Genomic DNA, 19,863 nt, shown 5'->3' with positions numbered 1-19,863 from the left:
ACTGGTAGACTTAGATAAGCTTCCAAAGTGCATACTTAGGGGGGAATTCAATTAGCTTCAGTAAATTACCACTGCGATTCCGAGGGGGTAATTCAGTAGCTGCCGATAGGGATTTTGTTTCACCTGCCCGGATGCAGGAGAAACAAAATCTGTGATAAATGTTAGGGTTTTTTTTCACAGCCATGATCGTTAAAACACATGGATCAGGTTTTTCGCACGATAGCGGGTACATTTTTGCACGAAAAACAGACTTTAATTGGATTGCTTACTAAAAACATTCAAGTTTCTCTGACGTCCTAGTGGATGCTGGGAACTCCGTAAGGACCATGGGGAATAGACGGGCTCCGCAGGAGACTGGGCACTCTAAAGAAAAGATTAGGTACTATCTGGTGTGCACTGGCTCCTCCCTCTATGCCCCTCCTCCAGACCTCAGTTAGAATCTGTGCCCGGCCAGAGCTGGGTGCTCCTAGTGGGCTCTCCTGAGCTTACTAGTAAAGAAAGTATTTATTAGGTTTTTTAATTTCAGTGAGCTTCTGCTGGCAACAGACTCACTGCTACTTGGGACTAAGGGGAGAGAAGCAAACCTACCTGCTTGCAGTTAGCTTGTGCTTCTTAGGCGACTGGACACCATTCGCTCCAGGGGGTTCGAACACAGGCACCTGTCCTCGATCGTCCGTTCCCGGAGCCGCGCCGCCGTCCCCCTTGCAGAGCCAGAAGAACAGAAGCTAGAAGACGACGAAATCGGCGGCTGAAGATTCCTGTCTTCATTAAGGTAGCGCACAGCACCGCAGCTGTGCGCCATTACACTTACACACTCCGGTCACTGTAGGGTGCTGGGGGGGGGGGGGGGGGGGGCGCCCTGGGCTGCAATTGAAGTACCTTTGGCATAAAAATACATATATACAGTCTAGCACTGTATATATGTAAAAACCCCCGCCATTATTTTACACTGAAAGCGGGACAGAAGCCCGCCACTGAGGGGGCGGGGCCTTCTTCCTCAGCACACCAGCGCCATTTTTTCTTCACAGCTCCGCTGGAAGGCAGCTCCCCAGGCTCTCCCCTGCAGTATCCAGGTACAAGACGGGTTAAAAAGAGAGGGGGGGCACATAAATTTAGGCGCAAAGAATACAAAAAAAGCAGCTATTGGGTATATCACTTATTAGTAGTGAAAATCCCTGTGTTATATAGCGCTGTGGTGTGTGCTGGCATACTCTCTCTCTGTCTCCCCAAAGGACTTTGTGGGGTCCTGTCCTCAGTCTGAGCATTCCCTGTGTGTGTATGCGGTGTGTCGGTACGGCTGTGTCGACATGTTTGATGAGGAAGGTTACGTGGAGGCGGAGCAAGGGCAGATAAGTTTGGTATCGCCCCCGTCGGGGCCGACACCTGATTGGATGGATATGTGGAAGGTCTTAAATGACAATGTAAACTCCTTACATAAAAGGTTTGATGACGCTGCAGCCTTGGGACAGCCGGGGTCTCAGCCTGCGTCTGCCCAGGCGACTCAGAAACCGTCAGGGGCTCATAAACGCCCTCAATCTCAGATGGTTGACACAGATGTCGACACGAAGTCCGACTCCAGTGTCGACGATGATGAGGCACATTTACAGTCTAAAGTGACCAAGGCCATCCGATACATGATTATTGCAATGAAAGATGTATTACACATTTCTGAGAGTAACCCGGTTAATACCAAGAGGGTTTATATGTTTGGGGAGAAAAAGCAACCAGTGACTTTTCCCCCATCTGATTAATTAAATGAATTGTGTGAAGAAGCGTGGAGTTCCCCTGATAAGAAATTAGTGATTTCTAAGAGGTTACTGATGGCGTACCCTTTCCCGCCAACGGACAGGTTAGGTTGGGAAACATCCCCTAGGGTGGACAAGGCGCTGACACGCTTATCTAAAAAGGTGGCCCTGCCGTCTCAGGATACGGCCGCCCTAAAGGTGCCTGCGGATAGAAAGCAGGAAGCTATCCTGAAGTCAGTGTATACACACTCTGGTACTCTACTGAGACCTGCTATTGCTTCAGCCTGGATGTGTAGTTCTGTAGCAGCGTGGACAGATACTCTGCTAGATGACATAGATTCCCTCGACAGAGATACTGTTTTGCTAACCCTGGGCCATATCAAAGACGTCGTCTTATATATGCGAGATGCTCAGAGGGACATTTGCCTGCTGGGTTCTAGAATTAATGCTATGTCCATTTCTGCCAGGAGGGTCTTATGGACTCGGCAATGGACAGGAGATGCTGATTCTAAAAAACACATGGAGGTTTTGCCTTATAAGGGTGAGGAATTGTTTGGGGACGGTCTGTCGGACCTCGTGTCTACAGCGACAGCTGGAAAGTCCACTTTCTTGCCTCAGGTTTCCTCACAGCCTAAGAAAGCACCGTATTATCAAATGCAGTCCTTACGTTCCCAAAAAGGCAAGAGGGTCAGGGGTGCATCCTTTCTTGCCAGAGGCAGGGGTAGAGGTAAGAAGCTGCACCATGCAGCCAGTTCCCAGGAACAAAAGTCCTCCCCTGCTTCCACTAAGTCCACCGCATGACGTTGGGGCTCCACAGGCGGAGCCAGGTGCGGTGGGGGCGCGTCTCCGAAACTTCAGCAGCCAGTGGGTTCACTCACAGGTGGATCTCTGGGCTATACAAATTGTATCTCAGGGATACAAGCTGGAATTCGAAGCGACTCCCCCACGCCGTTACCTCAAATCAGCCTTGCCAGCTTCCCCCATGGAAAGGGAGGTAGTGCTGGCGGCAATTCACAAGCTGTACCTCCAGCAAGTGATTGTCAGGGTCCCCCTCCTTCAACAGGGAAGGGGTTACTATTCCACAATGTTTGTGGTACCGAAACCGGACGGTTCGGTGAGACCCATTCTGAATTTAAAGTCCTTGAACACTTATATAAAGAAATTCAAGTTCAAAATGGAATCGCTCAAAGCGGTTATTGCAAGCCTGGAAGAGGGGGATTTTATGGTGTCGCTGGACATCAAAGATGCTTACTTGCATGTCCCCATTTACCCACCTCACCAGGAGTACCTCAGATTTGTGGTACAGGACTGTCATTACCAGTTCCAGACTTTGCCGTTTGGCCTGTCCACGGCACCGAGAATATTTACCAAGGTAATGGCCGAAATGATGATACTCCTTCGGCAGAAGGGAGTTATAATTATCCCGTACTTGGACGATCTCCTCATAAAGGCGAGGTCCAGGGAGCAGTTGTTGATCAGCATAGCACTCTCTCAGGAAGTGTTGCAACAGCACGGCTGGATTCTGAATGTTCCAAAGTCGCAGCTGATTCCTACGACGCGTCTGCTTTTCCTGGGCATGATTCTGGACACAGAACAGAAGAAAGTGTTTCTCCCGGTGGAGAAGGCCCAGGAATTAGCATCTCTGGTCAGGGACCTCCTGAAACCAAAACAGGTATCGGTGCATCACTGCACGCGAGTTCTGGGAAAGATGGTGGCTTCATACGAAGCCATTCCCTTCGGCAGGTTCCATGCGAGGATCTTTCAGTGGGATCTGTTGGACAAGTGGTCCGGATCGCATCTTCAGATGCATCGGCTGATCACCCTGTCCCCAAGGGCCAGGGTGTCTCTTCTGTGGTGCCTGCAGAGTGCTCACCTTCTCGAGGGCCGCAGGTTCGGCATACAGGACTGGGTCCTGGTGACCACGGATGCAAGCCTCCGAGGATGGGGGGCAGTCACTCAGGGAAGAAACTTCCAAGGGCTGTGGTCAAGTCTGGAGACTTCTCTACACATAAATATACTGGAATTAAGGGCCATTTGCAACGCCCTGAGTCAAGCAGAGCCCCTGCTTCGAAACCGGCCAGTGCTGATTCAGTCAGACAACATCACGGCGGTCGCCCATGTAAACCGCCAGGGCGGCACAAGAAGCAGGATGGCAATGGCGGAAGCCACAAAGATTCTTCGATGGGCGGAGAATCACGTGCAAGCACTGTTAGCAGTGTTCATTCCGGGAGTGGACAACTGGGAAGCAGACTTCCTCAGCAGACACGACCTCCACCCGGGAGAGTGGGGACTTCATCAAGAAGTCTTCCAACTGATTGTAAACCGATGGGAACTGCCACAGGTGGACATGATGGCGTCCCGCCTCAACAAAAAGCTAAAAAGATATTGCGCCTGGTCAAGGGACCCTCAGGCGATAGCTGTGGACGCCCTAGTGACACCGTGGGTGTACCAGTCGGTATATGTGTTTCCTCCTCTTCCTCTCATACCAAAAGTACTGAGAATAGTAAGAAAGAGAGGAATAAGAACAATACTCATTGTTCCGGACTGGCCAAGAAGGACTTGGTACCGGGAACTGCAAGAAATGCGCACAGAGGACCCATGGCCTCTGCCTCTCAGACAGGACCTGCTGCAACAAGGACCCTGTCTGTTCCAAGACTTACCGCGGCTGCGTTTGACGGCATGGCGGTTGAACGCCGGATCCTAGCGGAAAAAGGCATTCCGGATGAAGTTATTCCTACGCTGATAAAGGCTAGGAAAGACGTGACAGCAAAGTATTATCACCGTATATGGCGAAAATATGTTGCTTGGTGTGAGGCCAGGAAGGCCCCTACAGATTTCGGCCCTATCCATTTTCTTTCAAAAAGAATTGGCTTCACTGCCTGAGGGTCAGACATTTGTTAAGAGAGTGCTGCATGTTCAGCCCTCTTTTGTGCCAAGAGCTAACTACCTTGGAGCAACCCCATAATGCTCCCTGTGGCATGTCAGGGCCTGCACCTCCTCCTAATGCAGGAACCTCTCTGCCTCTCACAACAAACACATATATTGGTAGATGCTCAATTAGCTTAGTGATATCATTCAGGTGCTCGAAAGGGAGGGGTATTTCTAAGCAAGAAAAAAAGCCATTTGTTTCCCCCAGCACCCTGAATCATAACCGTAACCAGATATAAATTCCACATGATAACAGAATTCAGAGATCTTCGTTACACATATTTGCGCAAATGTGTGAATAAGCCCCAAAGCCGCATCAAGGCGTCTCTGTATATTTGGGGTCCCTAGCGCTATATCTAGGTGCATGGTGTGGCACCCCAAAACACCAGCATAAGCCAGAAAGCCCAGCGCAGCATACCAGTGAAAAAACTATAGTGTTAATAAATTATTATTTAGGAAGCCGAAGCTATAGAGAAAGTGATACAAAATGAAATGCAATTAAAATAGATAAATAGTGTTAAGAAATTAATAAGTGAAAAGTGTTAATAGAATGTAAAGGTATGCCACACTAAGGCCATCCAGCTCAGCCAGTCCAGAGGCACCACACCTCACACCTCCATTACCCCAATCTGGGTCTAAGATTAACCAGCAAGGAGCCACATGATAATGGCTCCTTACTACAATATGTCTAAGCTAAGAGCTACCTACCTTGGAGCAACCCCATAATGCTCCCTGTGGCATGTCAGGGCCTGCACCTCCTCCTCATGCAGGAACCTCTCTGCCTCTCACAACAAACACATATATTGGTAGATGCTCAATTAGCTTAGTGATATCATTCAGGTGCTCGAAAGGGAGGGGTATTTCTAAGCAAGAAAAAAAGCCATTTGTTTCCCCCAGCACCCTGAATCATAACCGTAACCAGATATAAATTCCACATGATAACAGAATTCAGAGATCTTCGTTACACATATTTGCGCAAATGTGTGAATAAGCCCCAAAGCCGCATCAAGGCGTCTCTGTATATTTGGGGTCCCTAGCGCTATATCTAGGTGCATGGTGTGGCACCCCAAAACACCAGCCTAAGCCAGAAAGCCCAGCGCAGCATACCAGTGAAAAAACTATAGTGTTAATAAATTATTATTTAGGAAGCCGAAGCTATAGAGAAAGTGATACAAAATGAAATGCAATTAAAATAGATAAATAGTGTTAAGAAATTAATAAGTGGAAAGTGTTAATAGAATGTAAAGGTATGCCACACTAAGGCCATCCAGCTCAGCCAGTCCAGAGGCACCACACCTCACACCTCCATTACCCCAATCTGGGTCTAAGATTAACCAGCAAGGAGCCACATGATAATGGCTCCTTACTACAATATGTCTAAGCTAAGAGCTACCTACCTTGGAGCAACCCCATAATGCTCCCTGTGGCATGTCAGGGCCTGCACCTCCTCCTAATGCAGGAACCTCTCTGCCTCTCACAACAAACACATATATTGGTAGATGCTCAATTAGCTTAGTGATATCATTCAGGTGCTCGAAAGGGAGGGGTATTTCTAAGCAAGAAAAAAAGCCATTTGTTTCCCCCAGCACCCTGAATCATAACCGTAACCAGATATAAATTCCACATGATAACAGAATTCAGAGATCTTCGTTACACATATTTGCGCAAATGTGTGAATAAGCCCCAAAGCCGCATCAAGGCGTCTCTGTATATTTGGGGTCCCTAGCGCTATATCTAGGTGCATGGTGTGGCACCCCAAAACACCAGCATAAGCCAGAAAGCCCAGCGCAGCATACCAGTGAAAAAACTATAGTGTTAATAAATTATTATTTAGGAAGCCGAAGCTATAGAGAAAGTGATACAAAATGAAATGCAATTAAAATAGATAAATAGTGTTAAGAAATTAATAAGTGAAAAGTGTTAATAGAATGTAAAGGTATGCCACACTAAGGCCATCCAGCTCAGCCAGTCCAGAGGCACCACACCTCACACCTCCATTACCCCAATCTGGGTCTAAGATTAACCAGCAAGGAGCCACATGATAATGGCTCCTTACTACAATATGTCTAAGCTAAGAGCTACCTACCTTGGAGCAACCCCATAATGCTCCCTGTGGCATGTCAGGGCCTGCACCTCCTCCTAATGCAGGAACCTCTCTGCCTCTCACAACAAACACATATATTGGTAGATGCTCAATTAGCTTAGTGATATCATTCAGGTGCTCGAAAGGGAGGGGTATTTCTAAGCAAGAAAAAAAGCCATTTGTTTCCCCCAGCACCCTGAATCATAACCGTAACCAGATATAAATTCCACATGATAACAGAATTCAGAGATCTTCGTTACACATATTTGCGCAAATGTGTGAATAAGCCACCAGTGGCACCCTGGGATCTTAACGTTGTGTTGGATTTCCTGAAATCCCACTGGTTTGAGCCACTTAAGACCGTGGAACTGAAGTATCTCACGTGGAAAGTGGTCATGCTGTTGGCCTTAGCATCGGCTAGGCGTGTGTCGGAATTGGCGGCTTTGTCATGTAAAAGCCCATATCTGATCTTCCATATGGACAGGGCAGAATTGAGGACTCGTCCCCAATTTCTCCCAAAGGTGGTCTCCTTGTTTCATTTGAACCAACCTATTGTGGTGCCTGCGGCTACTCGGGACTTGGAGGACTCCAAGTTGCTCTTCTTAGGCGGCTGCCCGAGGGGTCTCGGCTTTACAGCTTTGCCGAGCGGCTACTTGGTCGGGTTCAAACACATTTGCAAAGTTCTACAAGTTTGATACCCTGGCTGAGGAGGACCTTGAGTTTGCTCATTCGGTGCTGCAGAGTCATCCGCACTCTCCCGCCCGTTTGGGAGCTTTGGTATAATCCCCATGGTCCTTACGGAGTTCCCAGCATCCACTAGGACGTCAGAGAAAATAAGAATTTACTCACCGGTAATTCTATTTCTCGTAGTCCGTAGTGAATACTGGGCGCCCGTCCCAAGTGCGGACTTTCTGCAATACGTGTATATAGTTATTGCTTAACTAAGGGTTATTGTTATGAGCCATCCGTTGAGTGAGGCTCAGTTGTTGTTCATACTGTTAACTGGGTAAAGGTATCACAAGTTGTACGGTGTGATTGGTGTGGCTGGTATGAGTCTTACCCTGGATTCAAAATTTCCTTTACTTGTAATGTCAGCTCTTCCGGGCACAATTTCCCTAACTGAGGTCTGGAGGAGGGGCATAGAGGGAGGAGCCAGTGCACACCAGATAGTACCTAATCTTTTCTTTAGAGTGCCCAGTCTCCTGCGGAGCCCGTCTATTTCCCATGGTCCTTACGGAGTTCCCAGCATCCACTACGGACTACGAGAAATAGACTTACCGGTGAGTAGATTCTTATTTTATCGTGATCAATTGAATTCCCCCATAGTGGGTGTATTTACTAAAGGTCTATTTTCATCGCTCTTTATCAATACTGAATCGATCTAAATCGATGTTGTGTTTTTGCACCTTGCAACACAACACCGATTTGAAATTAAGTACAATTGACCTTTAGTAAATATGCCCCTTACTTTCTGCTGTCAGGGTGATTCCGCTGCTAACTAAAGGGGGGGATAAAGTGGACGGAGAGAAAATCCCATCCAGTCAGCTCCTAACTGCCATGTTACAGGTTGTGTTTGAAAAATTACGATTAGGAGCTGGTTGGTATCTCTCTCCAAGGCTTAGTACAACTCACCCTAAGGCTGCCTTTGGCAGTCCAAAGACACAAGTCTGGCATAAACCACCACTCGCAAATACATCCAAAATAGTGTTCACTAGTTCCATGCTTGCTACAAATAATGACAGAACTGTTTTCTGTACATGTATTAGCATTTAGCAACAGGGTAGAAGCTGTACTAATGGTGCTACCATTGGACATTATTCCTAATGACCTTAAAAGGATTGTGCACCATTCTATGTTTATCTGTTCATCAGACAGAGAAGTGGAATGCATTGCCAGAGAGTAATCATAGGATTGATTGGTTTTGAGCTTTTCATAATCGTATGGCACACAATAAACCTTTCTCTAAAGGGATGTAGTTATGTGACCGGCGTTCTCCTGTCACATTACCTTCCCTTACATCCCACCCTCTTAGAATCTCGACAGTGGGACTATTCCCTCTTGCCGGTGTCCACGACACCCTGCGCTCGCCACCGAGCTCGCAAGGTGCTTGCTGCGCTTCTACAGGAAGCCAGCTCTCTGCTATTCGCAGCCCAGTCTGGTAGTCCCAGAGGTAGGAAACATCTCAAAATGGGACTGCCTGTAGTGTCTGATTGGCAGGTAGGACTTCCAATAGAAAGTCACTGCCAGACACAGTAAAGCCAGTGCAGTCTCACTGACTGCATCTGGCTTCACTGACTGAGCTGAGTTTGCGGATTTTACCTGGGGGGGGGAGGGGCTTCAGCCTATAGGTAAAATCTGCCACTGCAGAGTAATTGGTTGGGACTGGGGCTTCCAAGATAGGTGCTGTGTCTTTGTAATACAGGCTAGATCTGAAGATTCGATAAGGTCAGCAATTATAGCATTTGTATTTCTTATTGATATGGCATTACTAAGGACAGATTGGCAATACTGGAGGACCTGTGGATTTCTTTGTTTAGTGCAGGGGTTCTGGAGGTGGGAGTCACACAGTGAGAAATGACAGTTCTGTTCTTCCAATGCACAGGGCCAGGGCCTTCTGTGAGCAAGAGGGCAGGGACTTATACTTACTAAACCTTGGAGAGAGAAAGTACCAACAGTCAACATAGACTGTAACATGGCATTTAGGAGTTGATTGCCTGGTACTTTATCTCTCTCTACTTTGTCTCTCATGGGCTTAGTAAATAGACCCCTTAGACAAGTGGTAGCCAACCCTGGTCTTCGAGAGCTATCAACAGTTAATGTTTTAAAATGTGTCAGAGTAATGACTGCACCTGTGCACCTGCTATGTGAGCTGGAAAATGTGAACTGTTGGTAGCTCTTGAGGACCAGGGTTGGCTACTACTGCCTAAGACTATAGGTTCTCAATCATTGGGGTAGATCACAGGTTCTCAAACTCAGTCCTCAGGACCCCACACGGTTCATGTTTTCCAGGTCACCTGTAGATTTTTAAAATGTGACAGTTGGTGATACACAGTGCAGCTGCGGGTGACATGGAAAACGTGAACCGTGTGGGGTCCTGAGGACCGAGTTTGAGAACCACTGGGGTAGATGTATTAACCTGGAGAAGTGATAAACTAGTGATAAATGCACCAGCCAATCAGCTCCAATATGTAAATGAATAGCTAGGAGTTGATTGGCTGGTGTGTTTAGCACCTTTCATTTATTACTGGTTTATCACTCCCTTATGCCTTCTTCAGGTTAATACATCTGCCCCAATGACCCTCCACAGGAATGATGAAGTTTGTGATGACTTAATTAACTGCAGAATCTATTTCCAAGTAGTGATCCTGCATAACATGGCAAAAGCATATAAAGCACAAAAGTCAAATGAGAGCTTGCAGAGGTTAACTTGAGAATCCACAGAGCATACCTCCCAACATCACCCTCTCCAGGAGGGACAGAATGCTCTGTTTCTGGACTTCCCTCTTAAGTTATAATTGCCATCATCTGTGCTGAAATACCTTTCTTATCCACTAGCCTGTTCAACACAGGTGCCGGCAATCATGAATTAAGAGAAAATCCAGGAGCTGAGTATTTTGTCCCTCCTGGCGAGGGTCATGTTGGGGTGTGTGACAGAGCATAGTTTTAGTCCACAGTAACCAAATAAATACAGTGTTCTCAGCATAAATGGAGTACTTGAAAAATCCACCAGGCATAGGTAAAGTTCGCAATACTTAACTAAAGTAGTCCTGGAAACATGATCAGGCAAAGACAGGAGGGCATTGACCGGCAATCCAGACTTTCAGTATGAATTAGAGCTTGGACTCAGAGAACCAGGCAATCCCGGTACAGTAGTTCTTGGCAGAAAGTAATTATAATCATATAACTGGCATGGGAGATCTCCACTGGCTGGTTTATAACAGCCACACTAACCAATGAAAAAAGCTAGGCTGGGAGTGTTAACTCCAATTACAAACCCTGTGCACCTGCAGAGCTGCATGTACACAGAGCCTAAGGAACAGGAAGACACAGATGGATCAGCTGACAGCAGGTGCAATCTGAACAGAACCATAACATCGCCCCTTTCTCCTTCTACCACCCCTTCCGCCCCTAATACCTATATAACATTCATGTACTTAACTTGAGAGCTCTTTGTTAGTCACACTGTCCTTACATTTCAAGATGCTGACACACCCAGGATTCATACCCACTGCATGTGGCATTGCAGTCAGAAACTGTTCATTGCGCTATCTGCCCTTACATAGAAAGCTAGCCAATTCTATTTGAAATATTAAATTACTTAAGTTATCAATGAGTTGGATGTAACTGTCAACATTTTAAAAAGTAATTAGCAGCGCTTCCAACACACCCATGAGGTGGCTGCCTAATGTTGTTTTTTTGGGGATGTCGGCAGTAGCCCTAATCCCCAGCTTTGCTTTCTGTTTAGTTATATTGGGTTATATCTTCTGTGCAGGGTAAATTATAGCTGCTTTTGCATGTAACCCACAAATGTTAGCTTTGTTTTTACACTGCAATTTAGATTTCAGTTTGAAGTCCCCAGCCAAATCTAAATCTCTCTGAACATATTACATCTGCCCCACCAGCAATCCAACATGGTTTAGCCCAGTTGCTTGTTTTTTTTGCTTTACTTACAAACATGCACTGCTGAGGTGGAAAATGAAGTGACAGCCGGAGGTCCGAAAAGGGGGCGGAGCTACAGTGCACAGTACTCAGTGCCAGGCCAGCCAGCACCATCGGAGAGAGGAGGGGAGAGAAGAGCAACAGCACAGCCTAAATAGTGAGTGTGTTACAGTGAAGGGGCACTGTATGTGTGTGCAACTACTATATATGTCTATGAATGTGTGCATGTGTGTAACTGTATGTGAATAGGTGTGTGACTACATATCTGTATGTGTGCTTGTGTGTCACTATGTATGTATGTACTGTATATATGTTCACTTGAATGAAAAGCATCTCCGTCCGGGCAGGCGCGCGCGCGCGCGCCCAGACGGAGACGCTCAAAATGGAAGCATCTCTGTGGACTCCCAGCGTGACTAGGCAGACGGATCGCCTAGTCACGCTGCGATGGAACCGCCTCAGATGAGCGCGGCTCCATTTGTATGTATACAGGTGTGTGACTGTATGTATGTGAGTGAATGTATGCGTGCGTGTATGTGTTCAGCTGTGTGACAGTATGTATGTGTGATTTTACATATGTATCAATGTTTGGGATATTATCTCTTTTTCTCTAACGTCCTAAGTGGATGCTGGGGACTCCGTAAGGACCATGGGGAATAGCGGCTCCGCAGGAGACTGGGCACATCTAAAGAAAGCTTTAGGACTATCTGGTGTACACTGGCTCCTCCCCCTATGACCCTCCTCCAAGCCTCAGTTAGATCTCTGTGCCCGAACGAGAAGGGTGCACACTACGGGCTCTCCTGAGCTTCTTAGTGAAAGTTTTAGATTAGGTTTTTTATTTTCAGTGAGACCTGCTGGCAACAGGCTCACTGCATCGAGGGACTAAGGGGAGAAGAAGCGAACTCACCTGCGTGCAGAGTGGATTGGGCTTCTTAGGCTACTGGACATTAGCTCCAGAGGGACGATCACAGGCCCAGCTTGGATGGGTCCCAGAGCCGCGCTGCCGGCCCCCTTACAGAGCCAGAAGGCAGAAGAGGTCCGGAAAATCGGCGGCAGAAGACGTCCTGTCTTCAACAAGGTAGCGCACAGCACTGCAGCTGTGCGCCATTGCTCTCAGCACACTTCACACTTCGGTCACTGAGGGTGCAGGGCGCTGGGGGGGGGGGGCGCCCTGAGACGCAATAAAAACACCTTGGATGGCAAAAAATGCATCACATATAGCTCCTGGGCTATATGGATGCATTTAACCCCTGCCAGAATCCATAAAAAAGCAGGAGAAAAGTCCGCGAAAAAGGGGCGGAGCCTATCTTCTCAGCACACTGGCGCCATTTTCCCTCACAGCTCCGTTGGAGGGAAGCTCCCTGTCTCTCCCCTGCAGTCACTACACTACAGAAAGGGTTAAAAAAAAGAGAGGGGGGCACTAATTAGGCGCAGTATTAACTATACAGCAGCTATAAGGGGAAAAACACTTATATAAGGTTATCCCTGTATATATATAGCGCTCTGGTGTGTGCTAGCAAACTCTCCCTCTGTCTCCCCAAAGGGCTAGTGGGGTCCTGTCCTCTATCAGAGCATTCCCTGTGTGTGTGCTGTATGTCGGTACTTTTGTGTCAACATGTATGAGGAGAAAAATGATGTGGAGACGGAGCAGATTGCCTGTAATAGTGATGTCACCCCCTAGGGCAGGGGTGGCCAACCAGTCAGAGGCAAAGAGCCAGAAAAGATCTGTAGTTAACGGAAATAAGCCTCTATCATGCAATGGGGGCGTGGCCTGGTTGTCACAAAGCCACACCCCATTTTTGTGTGCACACCTTTTGGTATGACGTTTGTAGGAGTATGACCTTGTGTCATAACCCCGTTTTTAGTCATGTTGTACAGTGCCACATACATATAATGCCCCAGTACAGTGCCACATACATATAAAAATGCAAAACGGGTGCCTCCACAGTGCCAGACACATGTATGCCCCCACAGTGCTAGATAAATATATGCCGCCACAGTGCCAGATACATATATGCCCCCACAGTGCCAGATACATATATGCCACCACAATGCCAGATACATATGTGCCCTCACAGTGCCAGATACATATGTGCCCCCTGTGCCAGATACACATGTGCCCCACAGTTCCAGGTACACATATGCTCCACAGTGCCAGATACATATATGCCCCCAGTGCCAGATACATATATGCCCCCAGTGCCAGATACATATATGCCCCACAGTGCCAGATACATATACCCACAGTGCCAGATACATATGCCCCACAGTACCAGATACATATACCCCCAGTGCCAGATACACATACCCCCAGTGCCAGATACACATGTCCCAACAGTGCCAGATATGCCCCCAGTGCCAGATACACATGTCCCCACAGTGCTAGATATGCCACAAAGTGCCAGTAATACATATGCCCCACAATGCCAGATATGCCCCCAGTGCCATATACATATATGCCCCCAGTGCCAGATATGCCAGATACACATGTCCCCACAGTGCCAGATATGTCCCCAGGGCTAGCTACATATATGTCCCTGCAGTGCCAGATATGCCCCAGTGCCAGCTACATATGTCCCCGCAGTGCCCTATATGCCCCCACTGGCAACTACATATGTCCCCGCAGTGCCAGATATGCCCCCAGTGCCAGCTACATATGTCCCCGCAGTGCCCGATATGCCCCCAGTGCCAGATATATATGCCCCCAGTGCCAGATACATATATGCCCCCAGTGCCAGATACATATATGCCCCACAGTGCCAGATACATATACCCACAGTGCCAGATACATATGCCCCCACAGTGCCAGATACATATACCCCCAGTGCCAGATACACATGTCCCAACAGTGCCAGATATGCCCCCAGTGCCAGATACACATGTCCCCACAGTGCTAGATATGCCACACAGTGCCAGTAATACATATGCCCCACAATGCCACATATGCCCCCAGTGCCATATACATATATGCCCCCAGTGCCAGATATGCCAGATACACATGTCCCCACAGTGCCAGATATGTCCCCAGGGCTAGCTACATATATGTCCCCACAGTGCCAGATATGCCCCAGTGCCAGCTACATATGTCCCCGCAGTGCCCTATATGCCCCCACTGGCAACTACATATGTCCCCGCAGTGCCAGATATGCCCCCAGTGCCAGCTACATATGTCCCCGCAGTGCCCAATATGCCCCCAGTGCCAGCTACATATATGTCCCTGCAGTGCCAGATATGCCCCCAGTGCCCGCTACATATGTCCCTGCAGTGCCAGATATGCCCCCAGTGCCAGCTACATATATGTCCCCACAGTGCCAGATGTGCCCCCAGTGCCAGCTACATATATGTCCCCGCAGTGTCAGATGTGCCCCCAGTGCCAGCTACATATATGTCCCCACAGTGCCAGATATGCCCCCAGTGCCAGCTACATATATGTCCCAGCAGTGCCAGATATGCCCACAGTGCCCGCTACATATGTCCCAGCAGTGCCAGCCACATATGTCCCTGCAGTGCCAAATATGCCCCCAGTGCCAGCTACATATGTCCCTGCAGTGCCAGATATGCCCCCAGTGTCAGCCACATATGTCCCTGCAGTGCCAGATATGCCCCCAGTGCCAGCTACATATGTCCCTGCAGTGCCAGATATGCCCCCAGTGCCAGCCACATATGTCCCTGCAGTGCCAGATATGCCCCCAGTGCCAGCTACATATGCCCCCACAGTGCCAGATGTGCCCCCAGTGCCAGCTACATATATGTCCCCACAGTGTCAGATGTGCCCCCAGTGCCAGCCACATATGTTCCTGCAGTGCCAGATATGCCCCCAGTGCCAGCTACATATGCCCCCACAGTGCCAGATGTGCCAGCTACATATATGTCCCCACAGTGTCAGATGTGCCCCCAGTGCCAGCCACATATGTCCCTGCAGTGCCAGATATGCCCCCACAGTGCACCCCCCCCCCCCGAGCTGCTCACCACGCTGCTGCTCTGCTGTATATGAAGGGAGGAGAGCGCAGCACGTGCCTCTCCTGCCCCTCAGGCTCACTCTCCGGCGGCGGTGACTATCTTCAATTCAGCGCCGGGCCGTGAGTCAATCAGAGCTCACGGTCCGGCAGCCAATCAGGACCCTTAGCTGCCAGTCCGTGAACACTGATTGGCTCACTGGCCGGCACTGAATTGAAGATAATCACCGCCGCCGGAGGAGACCTTAAAGAAGTATGTGTTCCGGGCTGTGTCGGGCAGCGGAGGCCGGGAGCGGATCGAGCCGCATGCGGAGGATGAAAGAGCCGCATGCGGCTCAAGAGCCGCGGGTTGGCCACCGCTGCCCTAGGGGGTCGACACCTGAGTGGATGAACTGTTGGAAGGAATTACGTGACAGTGACAGCTCTGTATAAAAGACAGTGGTTGACATGAGACAGCCGGCTACTCAGCTTGTGCCTGTCCAGACGTCTCATAGGCCGTCAGGGGCTCTAAAGCGCCCGTTACCTCAGATGGCAGATATAGACGCCGACACGGATACTGACTCCAGTGTCGACGGTGAAGAGACGAATGTGACTTCCAGTAGGGCCACACGTTACATGATTGAGGCAATGAAAAATGTTTTACACATTTCTGATAATACGAGTACCACCAAAAAAGGGGTATTATGTTCGGTGAGGAAAAACTACCTGTAGTTTTCCTGAATCTGAGAAATTAAATGAGGTGTGTGATGATGCGTGGGTTTCCCCCGATAACAACGGATAATTTCTAAAATGTTATTGGCATTATATCCTTTCCCGCCAGAGGTTAGGGTGCGTTGGGAAACACCCCCTAGGGGGGATAAAGCGCTCACACGCTTGTAAGGGCTCTACCTTCGCCTGAGATGGCCGCCCTTAAGGATCCTGCTGATAGAAAGCAGGAGGGTATCCTAAAAAGTATTTACACACATACTGGTGTTATACTGCGACCAGCAATCGCCTCAGCATGGATGTGCAGTGCTGGGTTGGCGTGGTCGGATTCCCTGACTGAAAATATTGATACCCTAGATAGGGACAGTATATTTTTGCCTATAGAGCATTTAAAAGATGCATTTTTATATATGCGTGATGCACAGCGGAATATTTGCCGACTGGCATCAAGTCTAAGAGCGTTGTCCATTTCTACCAGTAGAGGGTTATGGACACGTCAGTGGTCAGGTGATGCGTATTCCAAACGGCATTTGGAAGTATTGCTTTATTAAGGGAGGAGTTATTTGGGGTCGGTCTTTCAGACCTGGTGGCCACGGCAACAGCTGGGAATTCCACGTTTGTACCCCAGGTCGCCTCTCAACATGAGAAGACGCCGTATTATCAGGCGCAGTCTTTTCGTGGACAAGCGGGCAAAAGGTTCCTCATTTCTGCCCCGTGACAGAGGGAGAGGAAAAAGGCTGCAGAAATCAGCCAGTTCCCAGGAACAGAAACCCTCTCCCGCCTCTGCCAAGCCCTCAGTATACGCTGGGGCTTTACAAGCAGAATCAGGCACGGTGGGGGGCCCGTCTCGATGAATTTCAGCGCGCAGTGGGCTCACTCGCAAGTAGACCCCTGGATCCTTCAGGTGATATCTCAGGGGTACAAATTAGAATTCGAGACGTCTCCCCCTCGCCGTTTCCTAAAGTCGGCTTTACCGATGTCTCCTTCTGACAGGGAGACAGTTTTGGAAGCCATTCACAAGCTGTATTCCCAGCAGGTGATAATCAAGATACCCCTCCTGCAACAGGGAACGGGGTATTATTCCACACTGTTGTGGTACCGAAGCTGGACGGCTCGGTGAGACCGATTCTAAATCTAAAATCTTTGAACACTTACGTACAGGGGTTCAAATTCAAGATTGAGTCACTCAGAGCAGTGATTGCGAACCTGGAAGAAGGGGACTACATGATGTCTCGGGACATCAAGGATGCTTACCTTCATGTCAAAATTTACCCTTCTCACCAAGGGTACCTCAGGTTTATGGTACAGAACTGTCACTGTCAGTTCAGACGCTGCCGTATGGATGGTACACGGCACCCCGGGTCTTTACCAAGGTAATGGCCGAAATGATGATATTCCTTCGAAGGAAGTGAATTTTAGTTATCCCTTCCTTGGACAATTCCCTGATAAGGGTAAGATCCAGGGAACAGTTGGAGGTCGGTGTAGCACTATCTCAGGTAGTGTTGCGGCAGCACGATTGGATTCTCAATATTCCAAAATCGCACCTGGTTCAGACGACGTGTCTTCTGTTCCTAGGGATGATCCTGGACACAGTCCAGAAAAAGGTGTTTCTCCCGGAGGAGAAAGCCAGGGAGTTATCCGAGCTAGTCAGGAACCTCCTAAAACCGAGCCAAGTCTCAGTGCATCAATGCACAAGGGTTCTGGGTAAAATGGTGGCTTCCTACGAAGCAATCCCATTCGGCAGATTCCACGCAAGAACTTTCCAGTGGGACCTGCTGGACAAATGGTCCGGATCGCATCTTCAGATGCATCAGCGGATAACCCTGTCACCAAGGACAAGGGTGTCCCTCCTGTGGTGGTTGCAGAGTGCTCATCTTCTAGAGGGCCGCAGATTCGGCATTCAGGACTGGGTTCTGGTGACCACGGATGCCAGCCTGCGAGGCTGGGGAGCAGTCACACAGGGAAGGAATATCCAGGGCTTATGGTCAAGCCTGGAGACATCACTTCACATAAATATCCTGAAGCTAAGGGACATTTACAATGCTCTAAGCTTAGCAAGACCTCTGCTTCAAGGTCAGCCGGTGTTGATCCAGTCGGACAACATCACGGCAGTCACCCACGTAAACAGACAGGGTGGCACAAGAAGCAGGAGGGCAATGGCAGAAGCTGCAAGGATTCTTCGCTCGGCGGAAAATCATGTGATAGCACTGTCAGCAGTATTCATTCCGGGAGTGGACAACTGGGAAGCAGACTTCCTCAGCACGACCTCCACCCGGGAGAGTGGGGACTTCACCCAGAAGTCTTCCACATGATTAAAAACTTGACAGGTATTGCGCCAGGTCCAGGGACCCTCAGGCAATAAGCTGTAGACGCTCTGGTAACACCGTGGGTGTACCAGTCAGGGTATGTGTTCCCTCCTCTGCCTCTCATACCCAAGGTACTGAGATTGATAAGATGGAGAGGAGTAAGCACTATATTCGTGGTTCCGGATTGGCCAAGAAGGACTTGGTAACCGGAACTTCAAGAGATGCTCACGGAGGATCCGTGGCCTCTACCTCTAAGAAGGGACCTGCTCCAGCAAGGACCCTGTCTGTTCCAAGACTTACCGCGGCTGCATTTGACGGCATGGCGGTTGAACGCCGGATCCTGAAGGAAAAAAGGCATTCCGGATGAAGTCATCCCTATCCTGATCAAAGCCAGGAAGGATGTAACCGCAAAAACATTATCACCGCAATTGGCGAAAATATGTTGCGTGGTGCGAGGCCAGTAAGGCCCGACGGAGGAAATTCAACTGGGTCGATTCCTACATTTCCTGCAAACAGTAGTGTCTATGGGCCTGAAATTGGGGTCCATTAAGGTTCAAATTTCGGCCCTGTCAATTTTCTTCCAAAAAGAACTAGCTTCAGTCCCTGAAGTTCAGACTTTTGTAAAAGGGGTACTGCATATACAGCCTCCTTTTGTGCCTCCAGTGGCACTTTGGGATCTCAATGTAGTTTTGGGTGCCAAAAGTCTCATTGGTTTGAACCACTTAAATCTGTGGAGTTAAAATATCTCACATGGAAAGTGGTCATGCTGTTGGCCCTGGCCTGGGCCAGGCGCGTGTCAGAATTGGCGGCTTTATCCTGAAAAAGCCCTTATCTGATTTTCCATTCGGACAGGGCGGAATTGAGGACTCGTCCTCAGTTTCTCCCCAAGGTGGTTTCAGCGTCTCACCTGAACCAACCTATTGGTGGTGCCTGCGGCTACTAGGGACTTGGAGGCCTCCAAGTTGCTAGACGTTGTCAGTGCCGTGAAAATATGTTTCCAGGACGGCTGGAGTCAGGAAATCTGACTCGCTGTTTATCCTGTGTGCACCCAACAAGCTGGGTGCTCCTGCTTCTAAGCAGACTATTGCTCGTTGGATTTGTAGTACAATTCAGCTTGCACATTCTGTGGCAGGCCTGCCACAGCCAAAAATTTGTAAATGCCCACTCCACAAGGAAGGTGGGCTCATCTTGGGCGGCTGCCCGAGGGGTCTCGGCTTTACAACTTTGCCGAGCAGCTACTTGGTCAGGAGCAAATACGTTTGTAAAATTCTACAAAATTGATATCCTGGCTGAGGAGGACCTGGAGTTCTCTCATTTGGTGCTGCAGAGTCATCCGCACTCTCCCGCCCGTTTGGGAGCTTTGGTATAATCCCCATGGTCCTTACGGAGTCCCCAGCATCCACTTAGGATGTTAGAGAAAATAAGAATTTACTTACCGATAATTCTATTTCTCATAGTCCGTAGTGGATGCTGGGCGCCCATCC

Source organism: Pseudophryne corroboree, chromosome 4, assembly GCF_028390025.1.
Source record: "Pseudophryne corroboree isolate aPseCor3 chromosome 4, aPseCor3.hap2, whole genome shotgun sequence".
NCBI lineage: Eukaryota > Metazoa > Chordata > Amphibia > Anura > Myobatrachidae > Pseudophryne > Pseudophryne corroboree.
This window is presented reverse-complemented; position numbering follows the sequence as displayed.